The following is a 19256-nucleotide window of genomic DNA, read 5'->3' on the forward strand; positions in this document are numbered from 1 at the left end:
TGAGCGCGATAGAGGAGGCCAATTAGGGAACTATATTATACATTGAACAGCAAAGACTGAAAGAAAAAGCAGAAACTTTACGAAAACTCTCTGCACTGCTCTACACCATTTGGAGTCAGATCAGGGTGCTCGAGAGGGTAGGTTGATATCAGAAATTTTCCAGACTGTTGGTGCAGAAACCATTGAGTACGGCTTGTTGGAATGCCGCAGCATCCCCCGAAAAGTAATTGAGGGAGTATTTACCCTGGCGAAGGCCTTGGCCTTTAAAGGTATAGTATGGGACGGGTGAATGAACGTATGGTCGAGTGGCTGGCTTGCGCAAAAAAAAAACACAAGCAAAGCACAGAATGAAATAAAGTGAAGAACGACATTACCTTTTAGAGTAGTAAAGTAAAGTAAAGTAATAAAGTAGCAAAAGTGATTCCTTAGCACGAGTCTTAAGGGCCGAGCAGCAGGAAGCTAAATATAATCAGCTTTGTGGTAGCAACCGCCACCAGGTTCGAAAGCGGGCACTCAGAAAATACGTCCATCCATCATAATTCCTGGACTTGATTACGTTTCATAATTCAGCAGCTAAACATCGTATTTCATAGAAAGTTGCATGACCTACTGTATAGCCGAAGAACTTGTGAAATCAAAACTTCGTGCGTGCGCTATCGCGCACTATAAAATGCAATGAATAAGAGATAGAGGAAGACAAACTGCCATTGTATGAGACGGCAGTTTTATCAAGCGCAGGATCAATAGCTTCCCAACTACGTCCAGCATGTGTAGGAAAAAAAGCCGCAGCAATTTTTCGAAGTGTCCTACACGAACGGCTTGGTTGTCGCAGTCTATCTTGCGCTTATTTGTTAATAAATATTTAGAATTTGTTACGATCGGCCAGCGGGGGAAGTGCCCTTGTAGCCTCTCCTGCACTACTGCAACGAATCGCTTCTTGAAGGTAACGATACGTCCTATGGGATAGACAAGCGACGACACCATGGCGAGACACGTTTTGACGAACACGTGATTGATTGGATGTCACTCGGCTACCGGCTTCGACGCTGGGAGCAAGAAACTCCTGGAAAAGGGCTTTTTACGCCGCTTCCTCACGGCCACTGCTAGCGGCCAAGGCCGTCCGATAGACGAAGCCGCTAATGGCGGAGCCATCCCAGGAACCTCGACGCGCCAGTTTGAGTCAAGCGTGACAATTCCTGTCTACGAGACTCCCCTGCTTTCTTCGTGTTCAGTGAACAAAGGTGCTAGAGTGACTGTGCGCACAATCGCCCTCAACGCGGGTACTTTGACGATTTTGGATGCTCTGCGTGGACAAAGGTGTGACGGCAGATTTCTCTGGCGTATGAATGTAGGGAGGACAGAGGGGTTCTAAAGGTAAAGGGTCCCTCATCAGGTCTGGCCATTTTGGGCTGACAAGCGCAGAGCATACAATGCGCGATAACGATCGTGTCTGCAAAGCATTACATCGCTACGCGCCGTGGAAAGCTCTGAAATTTCAAACCGAACGCCGTTTGGCCTTCTCCTCGCAGCCCCCGCGCTCCAAGCCGGAGGGTGACGTACATGCGCTAGAGCGCCTATAAGTACACATGTTTGTGCTGTGACGTCGCTTGTGGTGACACGTGATTTCGAGAATTATTCGAGGCAACATCTGTTATTTGTGTGACATGTTGCTTGAATGGACGAATTAAACATTAGAGAAATAATAAAACACACGAACCGAATGCCCGCGCGTTTTCATTTTACTTCGCACCGCACTAGGAGAGATGTTCGTGAAGTCGCCCGCGCAGACACCGAAATTCTGTCATTTTTTACTGTGTTCCAGCGCGCCATCATGCTCTGTGACCCACTTGTGTCTGCCTCGGTATTCACTGACTTATACCGCTAGTCAGCTGTCCTCATGCACAGCACACAAAATCGTGCGCTGCTCAAAACAAAACAACCACAACAGCTCGCGCGCGACGCCATCAGCGGAAGTGCGCCGCACCCCAAACAAGCGAAGAGAAAAAAAAATGAAGGCTGGGCCCGTGACGTATGCGGGACATGATCTTCGGGTTCCGGCTTGCGGAGGCTAGACGGGGCAAGTGGAGAGGGCGTCTATATTCGCAGAGAAGCTCACCTTCTGAAACCATGGGTTCGTGGCACTGAATTATTTCTATCTCGATTATTAATGAGCCGATTCGAAAATTTTTTTGCGGCATAACGCTTCCTAGAGAACACGTAACAACTTCCAGCGTATAACTTAAGTTTGCTGTGAGGCCTGGTTAGGGGCCCTATAAGCGGACTTTTTCGGCTCCTCAGGGCTGCTTCAACGGAGTCACGCTAGACTGTTGAGACGTAACGTTCTCCACTCCTCGTGTAGATATTGTAAATAAACCCAGTATTCTTCGTTCTCGATTAGAACTTGTTCCTCCCTACAACAACGTCCACAGTGTGGATGAGTCGGACGACGCTATGGGCCAGCTAACTTTTCTGATATATGCCTGACCCCAACTCTGACAAAGACCAAAAAACATGCTAGATTCCCTCTGGCGAATCCATATTCAGTATTTTGACTAAACTAGTCACGCAATTAATGTTCTGCCACTCGTGGTGATCCACATCCATATCTTCAAATTAATATCTTGTGGACAGAAATTATGTACAATGATTCTTTCTTTTTTTAATTTTTTGGTTCCTGTTAAGCTTCTGCGGCCGCCCCAATTCGATCTCCACCTGATCGTTGTTTTAATGTGTGCTTCATGTCAGAAGAACAAATGTTTGACTTCCTTTGCAAGTTGCCCGTTTCCTCTCTCTCTCTCTCTCTCTCTCTCTCTCTCTCCCTCTTTGTTAAGAAAATTTGTTTCGTTAGTTTGCATTACATTAGTGGGCAACTGGGATTATTGACCATCTGTAGGTTTCAAAGAAAAACTGCATGGCAATCGCACCTTTATACTTCAATAAATAAATAAATAAAGATACAAGCGAGAATTTCAATTCATTGTGCGCGAAAATTCATTTGGCTCACATGATCGCAACTTGGAGGATGTGGTTCTTGCACAAACGTGACACGCACGTGCAGAGTACGTTGAACGGCTTCAATGCAGTATTCACGACTTCTTGCTATGGAACACCTCCGAGATTACTGAAAGCCTAATAGCCCACAGCCGTGCATGGCTTCACGCTGGTTGGCCACTTGCCCCATTAGAACTCAAGAAAAATAAGGAGTACAATAAGCGTCACCTCTGTCATTCATTCGCGCATGTTTGAATCGTTCGCTTCGTTTCATTCAGTGTTTCCAAGTGCCGATAATGGATACAAATACTCAAGTGCAAACGATAAAGGTAGCAGACTTAAGCGTCCAGAACGTATCCAGTTAGGTGCAGCGTTGAAGTGAGTAAACAATGATGGCCAGAAGGTGGAGTTGCAAAATGCGTAAATACGTGCACAGTATACAGCTACAAATATAAATGAAATCTGAGCGTGTCAAAGAAAAGTTTCGGCAGTTTAAGCCATACAATCGTCCAACTATCCAGAGACTTTTTAAGAGACTTTTTCGAGCAGCCACCATTGCCGCCGCGCTAGGCCAGGTGCTGCCTGAGTGTGGCAATTGGAGGCGAGTCAGGCATGCAAGTCATGATGGATGGGGAGGAACTACCTCCCGACAAGTGCACCGAAGAGTACGGATGGCAGGCAGCAGTTTCTAGGCGAATTTCTACCAGATCCGCTGTTAGCGGCAATTCAGCCGGAGCTAGGCCTCATATGGCTACGTCGCCTAGAACATTCGAGAACGGCAGTCGAGTCAAGAACAGGGTCGCCAGGGCATCCCGAATGCCATACTTGCCGAAAGATCACTTTAAAATCATACTCCGACCACGCGGCGGACTCAATATTAGCCAGATTGGCTCTACCAAGATAGGCAAAACCATCGTTGAAGCAGCTGGTCTAAGCTCGGACCACATTGCATCAGACATCATATGCCCGAACGTGAACCAAAACATAATTGTGGCGAGTACGCCGCAACGAGAGAATGCTGAGAAATATGTGAGAATCAGGTCAATTAACCTGAATGGATGCAGCTTCGAGATCAACGCATATGAGGCTGCACCTCACAACACGTGCAAGGGAGTGATAAGGAACGTTGACTTAGCAGATGGCCCGACGGAGCTGGAGAAGAACATAGTCAACTCAAGAAACCCTTTGGCTCTCGCCGTTAAAAGAATCAAGAATACCGGTACGGTGATCATCGCCTTTGATGGACACAAGGTTCCGAATTTCGTCAGATATGGCCCGGTCCTTGTAAGGTGTTCACTATACAAGAAACAAGTCGACGTATGCTACGCTTGCGGTCGGCTCGGTCACAGAGCTGATGTGTGCCCGTCTCCGCAAGAGAGAATATGCCGAGGCTGTGGTGCAGTGAATCCGACTGACAAACATCAGTGCCAACCCAGGTGTGAACTGTGTGGTGGCCCACACCCAACTGCGGACAAAGTGTGTAAGCAGCGCTATACAACTCCATACGTGGTCAGAAAACGGAGAAACGAAAGAGCACTAGCAACCAACGTCAACAAGGACAATAACGACACGCAGCCAAGCTCAAGGTCCCGCGGCAGGTCCAGGTCCCGCAGTCGCTCACGCTCCAGGGGAAGAAGCGTGTCCAGATCCCGACCCAGATCCAGATCCCAATCCAGGACGCGATCCGGATCAAGAGATCGGAGCCAACAGGCTGCATCGAAACCCGGGGAAGGAATCAACGGATCCACATGGGCCGACAAAGTCAAGGGAACGGCCATAGCGGACAAGACGCCTCCTCACCGGGACAACAATAAAACAAGACTTATCTGGGCCGACGACGCGCGTACCGATCCGGTAAGTGCCATGCTTTGTGACCCACCCCCAGAGCAAAGTAAGGATCGTGAAATAGAAAGACTTAAGAAAGAGAATGCAGAACTAAGGGAAATGAATCAGAACATGATTAGAGAGATGACGGCAATAAGGAAACTCTTAAGCGAGGCTAAACAACCAGAAAACAAAGATAGCACTAATACACGCAAAGAAGCCCCAGTCCCGGCGCCTGCTGGTGAAGGCCCAATGTCAGCCAAGCGTAGGGCTGTTGAAAGTAAACTCAAGAACACTGAAACACAGATGGAGGAAGTCAAACAAGCGCTGGCGTCTTTTAAAGACAACATGCAGATGCTTATGGACAGTGTCTCACAGTTGACAATGAATGTAGGCCATATACAGACGGCACTGAATGACCCTAAGGAGGGACTGAAGGCTTTTGGCGAAAGAATTAAAACCCTGGAAATGATGACTATGTCAATGGACGTAAGGGAACAATGCGGGTCGTCATTCCTCAGAGCTACACTAACTCCCCAGGCGGGGGAGATGAATATGCAATATGGCTCACAATAAGAGGGAATTTCGAATATGGCAGTGGAATTGCGGGGGGTACAATAACAAACGTTCCATCATCCAGCAATACCTTAGGTCACTTCAGTCTAAACCGGATATTATCGCACTTCAAGAGACAGGATATGGATATGTCACACTCACTGGATACAGAGCCATAGAGTGTCAAACGTTCGGTAGGGGCCTGTACGTGCTTGTAAATAAGCAGCTTACACACATCCCACATGAATTAGGCGTCATAGACAAAAACCTAGAGTAACTCATGGTTGAGGTCGTAGTACCAACTTCACACAAAAATCAAAGGAACAATAGCTTATTCGTACTCAACATTTACAGTAATCCGAAACACCAGAAACAACACTTCAAGAGATTATTCGAAAAGGCTACTAATTTAGCTGGAAGTAGACCTCTGATTATATTAGGAGACTTCAATGCAGCCCACGAGCTATGGGGCTACGTTAGGACGAATGCCAAGGGCAGGAATCTGTGGAATCACGCGGATGAGCTAGACCTGGTCTTAGTCACGGATAAGACACATCCTACAAGGCTTGGCAATTCTGTCTGCAGAGACACCACACCTGACCTTACGTTCATTAAGAACACAGAGCATGTTTCATGGACTAATACAAACATGAATTTTGGCAGCGATCATTACGTAATAGAAGTCACACTGGAAGTTGAGAAAGGCCGAACTCGAGAATTCGAGGTCGTAGATTGGGACCTTTTTCGTAAATTAAGAGCCCAAAGCGGAAAAGAAACCACCAAACTCAATCTCAGAGACTGGTGTGAGGGCATCAGAAGGGACATCAAAACAGCGTCCAAAAGAATTGTTACAGATACTAATGTAGAGGCAATGGACTCGAAACTTGCCCACTTAATAGAAGCCAAGGAAGCCATAACCCGAAGGTGGCGGGCACAAAGGCTAAATCGTAGGCTCAGAAAAAGAATCGCAGAACTTAACAAACAAATCGAACAATACTGTAACACCCTCTGCCAGCAACAGTGGGACGAGTTTTGTGAGTCAATCGATGGGCAAATCAGGAACGGCAAGGCGTGGAAATTGATCAAACATCTGCTGGATGAAAAAGGCACTAAAGCCAACCAAAGACACAGCCTTGCCCGAGCCATACACGTAGCCCTTAGGGATCAGCCCATCGAAACAGTTACCAAACAACTAATTGACAAATACCTACCAGTTAGAAATGAGCAGGACCAGCCACTTCCATCAGAATACAGGGGAGCCGCTCAACCGGAACTCGACCAACCCTTCACCATATCCGAAATCCGGAGGGTGTTAAGTGAACTAAATCGAAATTCAGCCCCCGGTCCTGATGGAGTAACAAACAGATCACTTAGAAATCTCGATGAGCCGTCCATTGAATCGCTGACAGACTTCATTAATGAAGCATGGATCTCAGGCGAAGTCCCAGAAGAATGGAAAACTTCACAGGTTATACTAATACCCAAACCGGGTAAACCTCCAAGCTTGGACAACTTAAGGCCAATATCACTTACATCATGCGTGGGGAAGGTCGCTGAACACGCAATCCTTAACAGGCTAAAAGACCACTTAGAAGACAATAATATATACACTCACAACATGCTGGGTTTTAGGTCTGCACTTTCCACGCAGGATGCCATGAAGCAAATTAAACACCACATACTCGACGGATATTCTAGAAATACTAAGGCCATATTGGGATTAGACTTGGAAAAAGCGTTCGACAGAATCAAGCATGAGTACATCCTCAGAACGATAGAAGACATTGGACTCGGGTTGAGGATGTTTAAATACATCAAATCCTTTCTCGAAGCACGCACGGCGAAGATAAAGGTCGGAGACACAAACTCGGAAGTGGTTCAGCTCGGAGATCGAGGAACCCCCCAAGGATCGGTGATCTCTCCCGTCCTTTTCAACCTGTGCATGATTGGTCTGTCCAGAAAGCTGGGCAAGATTAACGGCATTGACCATACCATATATGCTGATGATCTCACTGTATGGTGTGCTGGTGGCAGTGAAGGGCAGATACAGGACGCACTGACTGAAGCGATCAAGACGGTGGAAGAATACCTGAGGCCCACTGGACTCAGGTGCTCCCCCCACAAATCGGAGTTACTACTTTATAGACGTGAAAAGGGGGGCAGGCCTAAGGGCTGGAAACCTCTATCGGAAAGCAATATACACCTACATACAGAAAATGGTGCCAATATACCCAGAGTCAACGTGATCAGGGTACTAGGCTTTTTCATTGATGCAAACGGTGGAAACCATACCGAGGTGAAGAAAATCACCCTTAAAACGGATAACGCGTGCAGGATGATCAGGCGCCTGGCAGGAATGCACAAGGGCATGAAAGAAGATAACCTCATCAGGATAATCAACTCATTCGTACTCTGTCATATATCATACGCCGCTGCCATGTACAATTGGACGCAGTCTCAACTCAAAAAGCTTGACGCAGTGATCAAGAAGGTTGTTAAAAGCGCATTGGGGCTCCCAATTCGAACCAGCACTGCAAAACTGCTCAAATTAGGAATACACAACACGACCATGGAGATCGCGGAGGCTCAAGAAACATCACAAATAGCGAGACTATCTACAACCAGCACGGGAAGATCAATCCTGGACAAGATCATGATCAACCCCATTACGGATTCAGCACAGTACGTTAAAGTTAATCAAGAATTCGCAGACAACATAACTGTCGCACCTCTACCCAGGAATATGCACCCAAAACATAATATCAACAGGAGAGTCGCACGAGCCAGGATGTTAATCGAGAAAATGGATAAAGGGGGCAGAGGAGCCTGCTTTGTCGATTCGGCTGCCTACAAAGATCTAACTAAGTTCGCGGCGGTGGTAGTAGATCACCAGGGCAATTGCACAAACTGCGCCACGGTCTACACTAACAAACCTGAAGACGCTGAACAAGTTGCCATTGCATTGGCACTAACAGACGATAGATTCATCGAAATATATAGCGACTCGAAAACGGCTATTAGAGCTTTCAATAGGGGAAAGATTGCCCCGCAGGCTGCGAGAATAATTAACAAAAGGCAAACAAATGTTACACGTTACATTTATTGGTTCCCGGCGCACCTTGGTTCACTTGATGGCATTCCCGTCAATCCAAATGAATCGGCCAACAGCGTCGCCCGCGACCTTACAGACCGGGCCGCTTTTACATATGGTTTTGATTCTGTTGGATTGGAGAACTTACATAGAGATACGCTCATTACATACAATGAAATTACAAAACATTACTACATGGGAAGGAGGGAGTTTCCACCCCCTCACTATAGGCTAAACAGAGCACAAGCAGTTACACTTAGACAATTACAGACAGAGTCTTATTATTCACCTGCACAAATAAAGAAATGGTATAACATTGCAGACATGAATATTATATGCAAAGCATGCAAACAGGAGATATGCACGCTTGAACATCTGCTCTGGGAGTGTGGGTCACTCGGCCCTGGCATTTCCCGGAATCGGTTTTTAGGAATGATCAGATCTCCTGATCATATCCCTCAAGTCCTGGCTGTCCAGTACGCCCGTGATAGGGCTAGGAGGCTTGACCTCCCGGTCCCAACATGGAACTAGCCAGGCAGGTGGCAACACCTTGTACAGGACCAGATTAAAGTTTTTCCTCCTCCTCCTCCTCCTCCTCCAACTATCCAGAAGGCAACTTCCTGTACTGCATTGTCCGATCTTTGTAGCTGGTTTATTGAAAGACCAAAAGTGAGTGACGGCGCAGTCTATGTGCTGCTACCTGCTATCGTGTCGCTACGAAAAATAGCATGTCTAGAAACCCAGTTACCGACGCGCGAAATTGTGAAGGGTAGGTCCGCTCTGTCTTCAGTCGTGTGCGCTGCAGGCATTGCGAAAGTTTCCGACAAAGACTGTCAAAATCTTAAAGCGCTTACAACTTCGAATTACACATGCGGGTACATATGTTTGTTATTTTATGTTTCTTTCACGCATTGTGCAAATAACACAGTGTTTGTCTCTGTGACACAAAGAACGTTGGGGTCATGTTTATGCAGTATTAGTACACCATTTCGTATCACATAGTCGTAACCGCCAAGTGCATATCAATACTCGGGCGTTGCTCGTGCGTCAATGAAACAACTGCACTCCCTCATTCAGGAGCGGCTCCAACCGAGTGTGCGAAGTCGCAGTCATTTATTTTAATCTCCCTTTCGTAGCGTATTGATGCAAATACCTCCATAACCTAAGTACTCTTTTTTTCTGCTAAAGACAAAGATATGGCCCCGAAATTCATTGCGCACCTCATTACTTCGTACTGTGTCCTCTACTGTCTCGACAGGGTGCACCGCATCCGGCTGCAATCCCAAAATTTCGAAGTTGCACGCAACAGCTCTACCCCTTTGACAAAGCCAGCACTGCGACTATCGCACAAGTCCCATAGTCGCCGCCCCTCTACTCTAACATCTTGCGATGGAATCCTAGACCCGTAGGCGCTCATGTCACGGGCTACTCCACAGTTCTGTATAACTGGTATGACTACTTTACTTTCTAGCATAGTCATTGTTTTACTGCTCCTCTGACTGTGTTTGCGGCGGTGAGTGTTTCAATCCAAATTTTCTGTTCTGGTTGACATCTCCGCATTTTTCGTTTCTTCGGGCTTTCTCTGTCGCCCTTGTCAACCACTTCTACACCATTTTAACTGTCTAATTTTCCCTCTCCTTACAGCCAGCGTATCTCCTCCCGGCCACTGTTTAGCTATCAGCTTTCATGCTAGAGAGTTACGGTGTGGCCAACAGACTCTTCGACATCCTATTTTTTCCATTTTCGCCTTCAGACAATAGTAATAATAGTAAGGTGGTGTGGATTGCTTTGCATTGCCTCTGTGCGAAAATTGTATTTTCATCTCTGTGACTAAAACGAGGCCCATGACTTCAACAACAGCATCAAGGAGAAAGCAAGGTGCGATACTTTGAGAGATAGGGACAGAACTTTGAGAGGCAGGGTCACACGTAGCAAGAGGCTGTTTCGCTGCGACGCATTTCGTGCCTTTTATTTCGCGTACTTGCAATGTCCGGACACAAGGATTGACTTTTCTCATCGAAGAACTCACATATACATTATTGAGGTCATCTTTGAAATATTTAATTAATGATCCTGAAACATATGGGTAACAGCGCAAACAGGCGACCACAAGAAGGGAGACCCGTACACACAAGCGCTGCTGAACCAACTCGCCCAAAAAGAAGTTTTGATGAATGATTCTAACTTTACTTGATCAGCGTTATCTTTTGTTTGTTTGTTTGTTTGTTTGTTTGTTTGTTTGTTTGTTTGTTTGTTTGTTTGTTTAACTTTGGAGTCGGTTTGGGCACGAAACTTAAGCACACTATGCAAAAACACACGGTGGCGGACTACTGAATGTTTAATGCATCGCAGCTTTTATAAACTGGCCGATCTCCTATGGCGTTCTGTGCGGATGCAGTGTCCCACATATGATCGTTACGGGGCAGCATATCAATCATCGCCTTGTGGTAAGAGCGCGTATTAGTGATTCGCGAAAGCGACACCTCTAGTCTGATGAGGGAAGAGGACGCAATACTGTTTCACAAAAGCTCCTTGGCTCCAGCTGTCAATCACAGACACTGGACTTTCTGACAGATTGTGACTTCACTGTGTGACTCAGGATTGTACGGTGCGCTGCATCACAGTAGGAACGCCTTTGCGGGCTGCGTGACAGTGCCCACAGAAACATTTTGTGTGTACGTGCGAGTGTGTGTAGTTTCTTTTTTTTTAATCCTTCTCCCTCTCACCTATCGCTTCCCCTTTCCCCTCCCCCAGTACAGGGTAGCCAACCGGAGATAATCTCTGGTTAACCTCCCTGTCTTTCCTTTGCCTTTCTCTCTCTCTCTCTCTCACAGGCAAAAGGGGAACTTCGCAAACGAAGCGGCGGGCCTTCTCGCACGCCACCCTCGACCTGGAATACTATCGAGGTACGTGAGTGGTAGAGCTATTTTCATCGGTATGACCAACCGACAAAGGTTCTGCGCACCGGCAGAAGGGCAAAAGTCTGCCTTTAACCACGCACTATCGTGTCGGTACTACAGCCCCTGACAAAGAACAGCTCTGAACCATGGGCGGCGCGACGCGTGTGTTGGCCCAGCCTTACTTGCGGCCGTGCGTTATACTTGTATGCGCCTCTGCATGACGAAAATTCGATGAAACTTGATGAAAGGCCCGCTAGATGCGATCGCATCACCTTTCGCAGTAAGCGTGGTGGGCGTTCGAACAGTCTGACGCAACGTCATACGAACTACTTAGGAGTTTCATTCGATACGCAGTCACTACGAGAAAGGTGACCTGGCCCTTTGTTCGACGTAATCAGCCCCTCGTGGTCTTTACGCTGAACGTAAGCTGCGCAGACCAGCTGGCTGTAAAAAAGCGCGCCAGAAGTTCGTAAAGAATTTATCGGAGAGCATTGTGCCCTCACAGATTTTTTCCCCCTTCGTATTTCCTTTGTTACGAGCTGCGTTTATAAATAGAACTCTGGGGACACATGTGCTATACAGCAACGTATTTTGCGCGGAATACACAGCTGCACGCTTTTTTCTTCTTTTTCTTAATTGCTCAAAGTAGTCTTTTCGCGCTTTGTCCCCAGCATAGAGGTGAGGTATACTTGATAACTCGTCAAATATTAGAAAAAAATTTAACAATGAATTGATTGGTTCCCCCGCATCACGATAAACCAGCATTTAAAAGTTAGGCGAACAGCTACATTTAAGTAGACGGCAGAAAAAAAAGCACCTAGTATAAAGCACGCACGCCTTATGGCGGGAGAACACGTCAACAAGGCACGTACATGTACGTTTAAAGCCTCGCCGCGGTAGCCCAGTGTATGCTGTTGCTTTACTAAGCTCGACGTTGCGGCTTCGATCCCGGCCTCGGCGGCTGCATTCTGATGAGGGGCGGAATGCAAAGATTCTCGTGTACCATGCATTGGGTGCACGTTAAAGGGCTCCAGCTGGTCAAATTTATTCGGGATTACCCCACTACGACGTGCCTCATATTCAGATCGTGGTTTTGGCACGTAAAATCCCAGAATATAAATTATATATATTTGTTTACATTCAAAGATGTCCTCGCGTGGTTTCTGCTAAAGCAAAGATACCATGTTGGTTTTCTTTTGTTAGCGTTGGTGAAGTTATATTATCTTTGAGATAAACTTCCTCTACGTTTACGTCGCCCATCAAACACCGCTCCTGCCAGCTCGAGCGTTGGCCCGCAGATATTTTTCTTTCAACAGCATTCACTACATCTTTGACGAAGGCGACAGAACGACTGAAACATAAAAATATAAAGAAAGATAAAACTTGAATCCTTCTACTGGCACGGCACTAAGACGAAAGAGCAGCGTTCAACACAAATAATAATACAGCTGGCGAGGAAACCTACTGTAAAGTTTGCAAATTTTCAATATTGCCATACTGGGAGCAATTGGGCACGGCGGACCCGGCACGACACTGGCAATCACGACTTCGTTCTGCCTTGTGCAGGGCATTCTCGGATTCGCCACACTCCCAACTGCAGGCCATATGCGAACCAGCAAGCTTTGTCTCGGTAATGAAGACCAGTGGGCCATCGAACTGCCGGTGTGTTATAATCAGGAGTCACTATCACTCTACGATATGGCCGCCACGACTGCGCAAGAAACTACGCGCAGCGCAGGAGGCTGCCTAAGGGCAGCCACCAGTGTACAGCGCGGCACCACTTCATCGATGGGCACCGCTATAAAGGGAGCATCGCGCACCTTCGACTTTCGTGGGCACGGCGGACCCGGCACGACCATGGCACTCACGACTTTGTTCTGCCTTGTGCAGGTTAGTCCCAACGCAAGTTCATTTTGCAGCGACTATCGTGGTATTGTGGTCCTGCCGTCCCCTCGGCGTTGTCGGAATATAGCATATGAATGTTTTATTGCTTGTCGTTTGATTTTATGCGGTGATGTGAAACTAACCCTGGCCCCACACAGAAAGAACTCTATGAAGAAATGCGAAAGGGTCAAGGCAAGCTTCATGATGAGGTTCTTGAACTCAAGAAGCAGTTTACTGAATTAAAAAATATGGTGCATGGCTTCATTGCGGCGCAAAAGGATTCCCAAGAACGACATGCTCCTGTTCACAACGACAAAGCGGAAAATACGTTGCATTCACTAGAACGCATTGTCAACTTTCAAACCAAACAACTTGTCGACCTCGAAGACCGCAACAGACGGTCAAATTTGATTATTCACGGGATTCGCGAATGCCCTGATGAAACTGATGCAACCCTGAAGGAAAAAGTAGTTAAAGGATTATTTGCAGAAACACTTGGCGTGAAATGCGATTCCATCGGACGTATTCACCGACTAGGGAAACAGTCCCGTAAACGGCCCATCATCATTCACATTCAAAATTTCAATGAAAAGAGAGCAAGAGAACAAAATGCCAAAAAAAGTGAAGGGATCAAAAGTGTCTATTCAAAATGAATATTCACAGACGACGCTAAAGAAATGGACGTTGCTGTGGGATAGCGCTAAGAACAAAAAACAGCAAGATAGAAAAGTAATCTGAGTTCATGACAGGCCTATAGTCGCTAAAGAAACATTTCTGTTGGGATGAATCGCAAAACAAGCGAGTAAAGGCAGGAGAGCGTCATTCGACCAAGCCGCACACATGACCTGCCCTAGCGCCTTGTAACAAGCAATTAAGGCTACTAAATATTAGTACCCGAAGCACTGTGAGTAAAACTGAAGCTTTCGTTATATTTCTGCTGCAACATGATCCACACATCACTGTTGTTACTGAGACTTCGATGCACGATCAACTGCCCGATAATGACGTCTTCTCCCCATCCTATACTGTCTTTCGTAAAGACAGGCGCACTAGGGGAGGAGGTGTAGCAGTTTTAGTTAAAATCTGTATCAAATCTGTTTTAATGGAAGATGTTTACGAAATAGAATGCAGATGTATTAAGGTGACTTGCTGGGGTCACAGTATAATTGTATTTGAGCTGACCTGTTACAAGTAGTTACCTACCAACGCGAATACAGGGCGATTCCACCTCAATATTGGCTCTAGTGTTTATTAACCGCAATTTCTCTCAACACAATGTGGCAGTAGGACAAGGTCTCTCTGATCGCAACTTCGTATGCGTTACCTTTGCTCTTGTTCCAGTAACCAGACATAAAAATCTATTACTTCGTCGCTTTAAAGACTACTCTAGGGCTAACGATGTACGTATAATTGAACATATGGAAACATATTTTACCGATTTTGATAATTCAGATGTCAGCGTACTCTGGACACGGTTCAAAGAAATGTCGTTTCCGCTTAGATAACTTTGTCCCAACCATATCGAAAAAGATTAACAAGTAAACACCTCGGATAACTCGCCATTATTCAGATGAAACACAAAGTTAAGCAATTAAAATAAACGACAGGCACCGGCAGATTTGATATATGATGCGCAGAACAATCTCGCTCGAGCTGTGCACAGCTCGGAGAGTATTACTTCAGAACTTCCCTGCTTAACTTTATCAAAAGTGACCCTAGTAAATTCTGGAATTATATCAGCGAAAAGAAAAAACCGTTATCACATATGTCAGTCGACGGAATCAACGTAACAAATCAGAGAGCCATTGCCGAGCATTTCAATGAATATTTCCAGAGCGTGTTTAACACTTCCGTTTCAAACTGTGCATGCATGAAACACGACAGTCTTTTCATGTGCAGATGCGCCCTCATTTCTTATACTCGTGTGGTACCTGCTACTAAATTTGAAAACCAAAACTTCACGCGCTCCTGACAATATCGCAAACGTATTCCTACGACAATATGCTTTACCGCTTCCTAAATTTTTGGTTAATATTTTTCGCCCTTCTTTGCTGACATCACAATTAACCAGTGATTGGAAGACAACGCGAATTGTACCCATCTTTAAAAAGGGAGACCACCTGACACAAGGAAATTACCGTCCTATTTCACTAACTTCGAAATGCTGTAAAATTATTGAACAAATCCTAGCTACTAGTATAACAAACTTCCTCGAGGAACGCTGCATATTGACCAAAGATCAGCATGGATTTCGGAAAGGATTATCAACCGTAACTCGACTCGTCACATTATTTCGTTCTCTGGCATTGACCCTTGATAGACACGGTAGGATAGATATGCTTTTCTTGGACTTTCGCAAAGCCTTGGATAAAGTTCCTCATAGTAAACTCATTTTCAGACTTGAAACAATAGGCATTCCACATATACTAGCTTGCTGTTTGGATTTCAGCCTACTTGAATAATCGCAAATACTGCGTTGATGTAGCGGGTTAACACTCGGGCTGTATTCCGGTCACATTCGGTGTACCTCAGGGCAGCGTGTTAGGCCCTTTGCTCTTTATATTGTATATTAATGATATTGTTGATGTTGTTCGCCCTGGTGTAGAGATAAGATTGTTTACTGATGATTGTGTTTTGTTTAAAGAAATTAGTTCTACTGACGATTACAACGATCTCAACACTAGTCTGAACAATATACATCAATGGTGTGTAAAATGGGGAATGACCCTTAACACGAGCAAATGTGTCTGCCTTCCAGTAACTCGCCAAAGAAAAACTGCTGTCATATACCTACCTATTAGGGACTTCACCATTTCAAGAAGTAAGTTGCTATAAATATCTCGGTGTAACACTCACTTAAAACCTGTCTTGGAATCTTCATATTGGTAATGTTTGTTCATCGGCCTTGCGCAAGCTTTGTGTCCTTAAACATAAACTTAAAACTGCTCCCACTAATGTTAAGCTGCTCTGCTATACTGCTATTGTACGGCCAAGACTAAAATATGCGTGCATTCTATGGGATTCTCATACTAAGCGCAACATTGATTGTCTTGAACGTATTCATAGAAAGGCCATAAGATTTATTTTTAATAAATTTTCAGCGTTAGACTCACCTTCCAAATTAATGCAAGCAAATGGCATACTGCTATTTTACAGGCAGGAAGGCAAAAATTGAGATTAGAATTTTTTTCCCAACTCTTGGAAAACAAACTAGCGCTAGATGCATCAACATATTTGTCACCGTTAACTAGCAGGCCCACCCGAACCACAATGAAAACGCTCTAATCCTATATTTTGCTCGCACAGGCCTATATAGGTTTTCTTATTTCCCGAGAACCATTAGTGAATGGAACTGCCTTATCAAAGCAAGTGCAATGTGAAGTAATCTTTCTGAGCCTGTATTATCGTTGCTTTGTATTGTATTTTGTATTGTAATTTTGTATTTGTATCGAACCCCCTGCTTGGATCACGAGTCCGCAGTATTGTATAAATAAATAAAAAAAATAAACTGGAACGTAAGCGCGTTGGAATGATGGAAACTATAAGAGTGGGAGCAGCCATATGCAGCGCTTAATAAACGTGGGCGCGAACATTAGCAAAAACCTGACAATAGTAATGGGCGAGTGTTCACTGCGCTACATGACGCTTTTCTTTCTTGCTTTCTCCCTTTACCTTTCGCGCTTTTGACCACATGCGTTTGAAAAGGAACGGAGCAGCGAATAAAGAACTGCAGCACCAGGTAAAAAACATGTGCCTCGTTCATAAGCCTGTTTACTGCGTTGCTGTTCCAAACTTTTGATCCGCACAACGAACCCGTACAGAAGAAGCTAGTGATAATAATTATACTGCCTTCCAAGTTACAACCCCGTCGCGACATCATCACCAAGCAATCGGCGTTGAAAATGTTTAAGTGTATGGAAAAAGTTTTACTTACGACTATAGGAAATCATCAAAAAAAAACTGAAATACGTACGCCCAGCAGTCATTACAGAGCCATTGTGGCTTACAGCCTTCCTCATATGTGTGGTGCTATACGGTCTGTTTACCTTTTTAATCTTCATTTCACAGCGTCTATAGTGCACGGAGAACAACCACTTCCTACCGTCTAATCAAAAAGGGCTTAGCAGACAGCTCAGAAGCGCGCAAACAACAAGTCTCCCAATTCTGCAACGCACTACTTTCGAATGAAGAGACTTGAAGGTGTTTCTTTCGCCACCTGCGCACTTTGAGAAAATCTATAAGAACGGGGTCTGGACTCACTGCGTTTTTAAACTAGCATAATACAGGAGCAGTCTTCAGTTCGACGCTCTGCATTCTTGTTTTTCATCTTTTTTCGTGTTCTTTTCTCTTCTCTTGCTTTGCCTTTTTTTCTTTATTTATTTGTGGAAGCGCGTCTCTAGGACCACGCTATATGTGAACTTTGTCATTAGAGAAACTTTCCTACGGGTTATGTTGGCCATATGTATTGCATTCGTCCTTACCGTGCCACATCGCCTCTCTACTTCCATAGGCACTCCGTGGTCATCTGGAGCGAAAAAACTGTCAGTCGCAATTGCTATATGCAAACCAAGGTATCATGTGCACATTGGTATCAATCAGTATAGAAGTCATCGTTCGACCTCTTCACAGGAATGAAGCGAAGATCTGCAACATTTAGTTTGTCCATCCAACGTGACGTTAATGGTGCCTCGGCTACTCTGAGAATCTCGGTGACCTGTGCGTGTGAAAGTCTCTTGCAGAAACAAAAAGTCTCAAAAAACATAATGAGACTTTGAATAAAGGCAAACTGCAGGTATGGACTACATTCATCGCGTTTCGCACAACATTAAAAAAGTGGCGAGTCGTTACGGGGTCAAGGTCGTCTTCTCGACTCCATGTAAACTCAGCAGAGTGTGTCCTTTGGTAACGCAAGAAAGAAAGCGTAGGCCTCAGTGCACAACGAAGTACGATAAACAGTTAACTGAGTGCATTTAGGGGGTTGTTTATCTAATTCCTCTCACCTGTGACAGGTTCTACATTAGACAAACGGGTAGGTGTTTCTACAATGGGGCAAGTGAACATAACTGGAACGTAAAGAATAACGCAGGAGGCACCTTAGCCCAACATTGCAGAGGATGTAAAGGTACAGGCGAGGGTAAACAAGACTCCTTGCAAGCCGATCTTGGACAACACGACGTTTTTGTTCAGATCGAGAGACCAGAAAGAAAGGGATATTGTGGAAGCATTTCACACTACAAACTCTAGCGACAAGTGTGTCAGCATGCCGTCTGCTTCGCTTTTAAACGAAGAAATTGTTTTTTGGGAAACCACTTGTGAGTTCGTGAGTTCATGCTGAGCTTCATCATATATTAACGTATTTCATTACTCTTCTTTCATGCCATTTCACAAGTTTCCGGGTTTTAATAGTTTCACCTTCACCTTTACTTCAGTTAATAGTTGTCTTTTCATTCTGTCATGTTCGTTATATTTTGTCCTTTTTACGTCCCTAGTGTTGACCTTGTTGCAACTACGTTTTACAGGTACCATTGCGCCTTTTCATTTTTCATTCACTCACTTATTGCCTACACTTCGGTTACTGTTATGACACATGCCGTCTTCATTTTTTGATCGCTCAATGTTTGTGCGCACAACAGATTGGTTGGGTTGTTTTTCCCTCATGTTTAATCGGTGGAAACTGTGTTACAGTTAGTCTGCAGAATTCTCTTATGTTATCTGCACAAGTGTGAGTGACGATGTGGTCATGTGCTGGGGATCCTGCTTGAAATAGCCTAAACTCTGATTCATGAATAAACAGTTGGCAGTCCACGCTCGCGGTGCGTTGTGTGTTTCTTTGGCTGTCCTCGTTGTTCGAGCAGTTTTAAACTACCTTCACATAGTCAGCTTGTGTGTAGGCTGATATAATAAAACGAAATTACAGAAACCTGAAACGAAAGCCATGATAAATGATGGTAGTGTAGATAAATGTGGCGTATAGACAGCAGCGAGGGGAAGTCATAGCGTTAAAAGTCACG

General features: G+C 45.2%; 1 protein-coding gene and 1 long non-coding RNA gene across 2 annotated transcripts in view; one reads left to right on the forward strand and one right to left on the reverse strand.

Annotated features, from left to right (window-relative positions):
- The window catches only part of LOC135903023 (synaptogenesis protein syg-2-like), a 293419-nt gene that overhangs the window by 177641 nt on the left and 96522 nt on the right, over nt 1–19256 (reverse strand). The gene's annotated exons all lie outside the window — the stretch shown is intronic.
- Nucleotides 13122–18973, forward strand: LOC135902987 (uncharacterized). The gene is made up of 3 exons (XR_010564678.2): nt 13122–13251; nt 16004–16066; nt 17756–18973. It is a non-coding gene; the product is annotated as an uncharacterized lncRNA (long non-coding RNA).

Source organism: Dermacentor albipictus, chromosome 1 (assembly GCF_038994185.2).
Source record: "Dermacentor albipictus isolate Rhodes 1998 colony chromosome 1, USDA_Dalb.pri_finalv2, whole genome shotgun sequence".
NCBI classification, from domain to species: Eukaryota; Metazoa; Arthropoda; class Arachnida; order Ixodida; family Ixodidae; genus Dermacentor; species Dermacentor albipictus.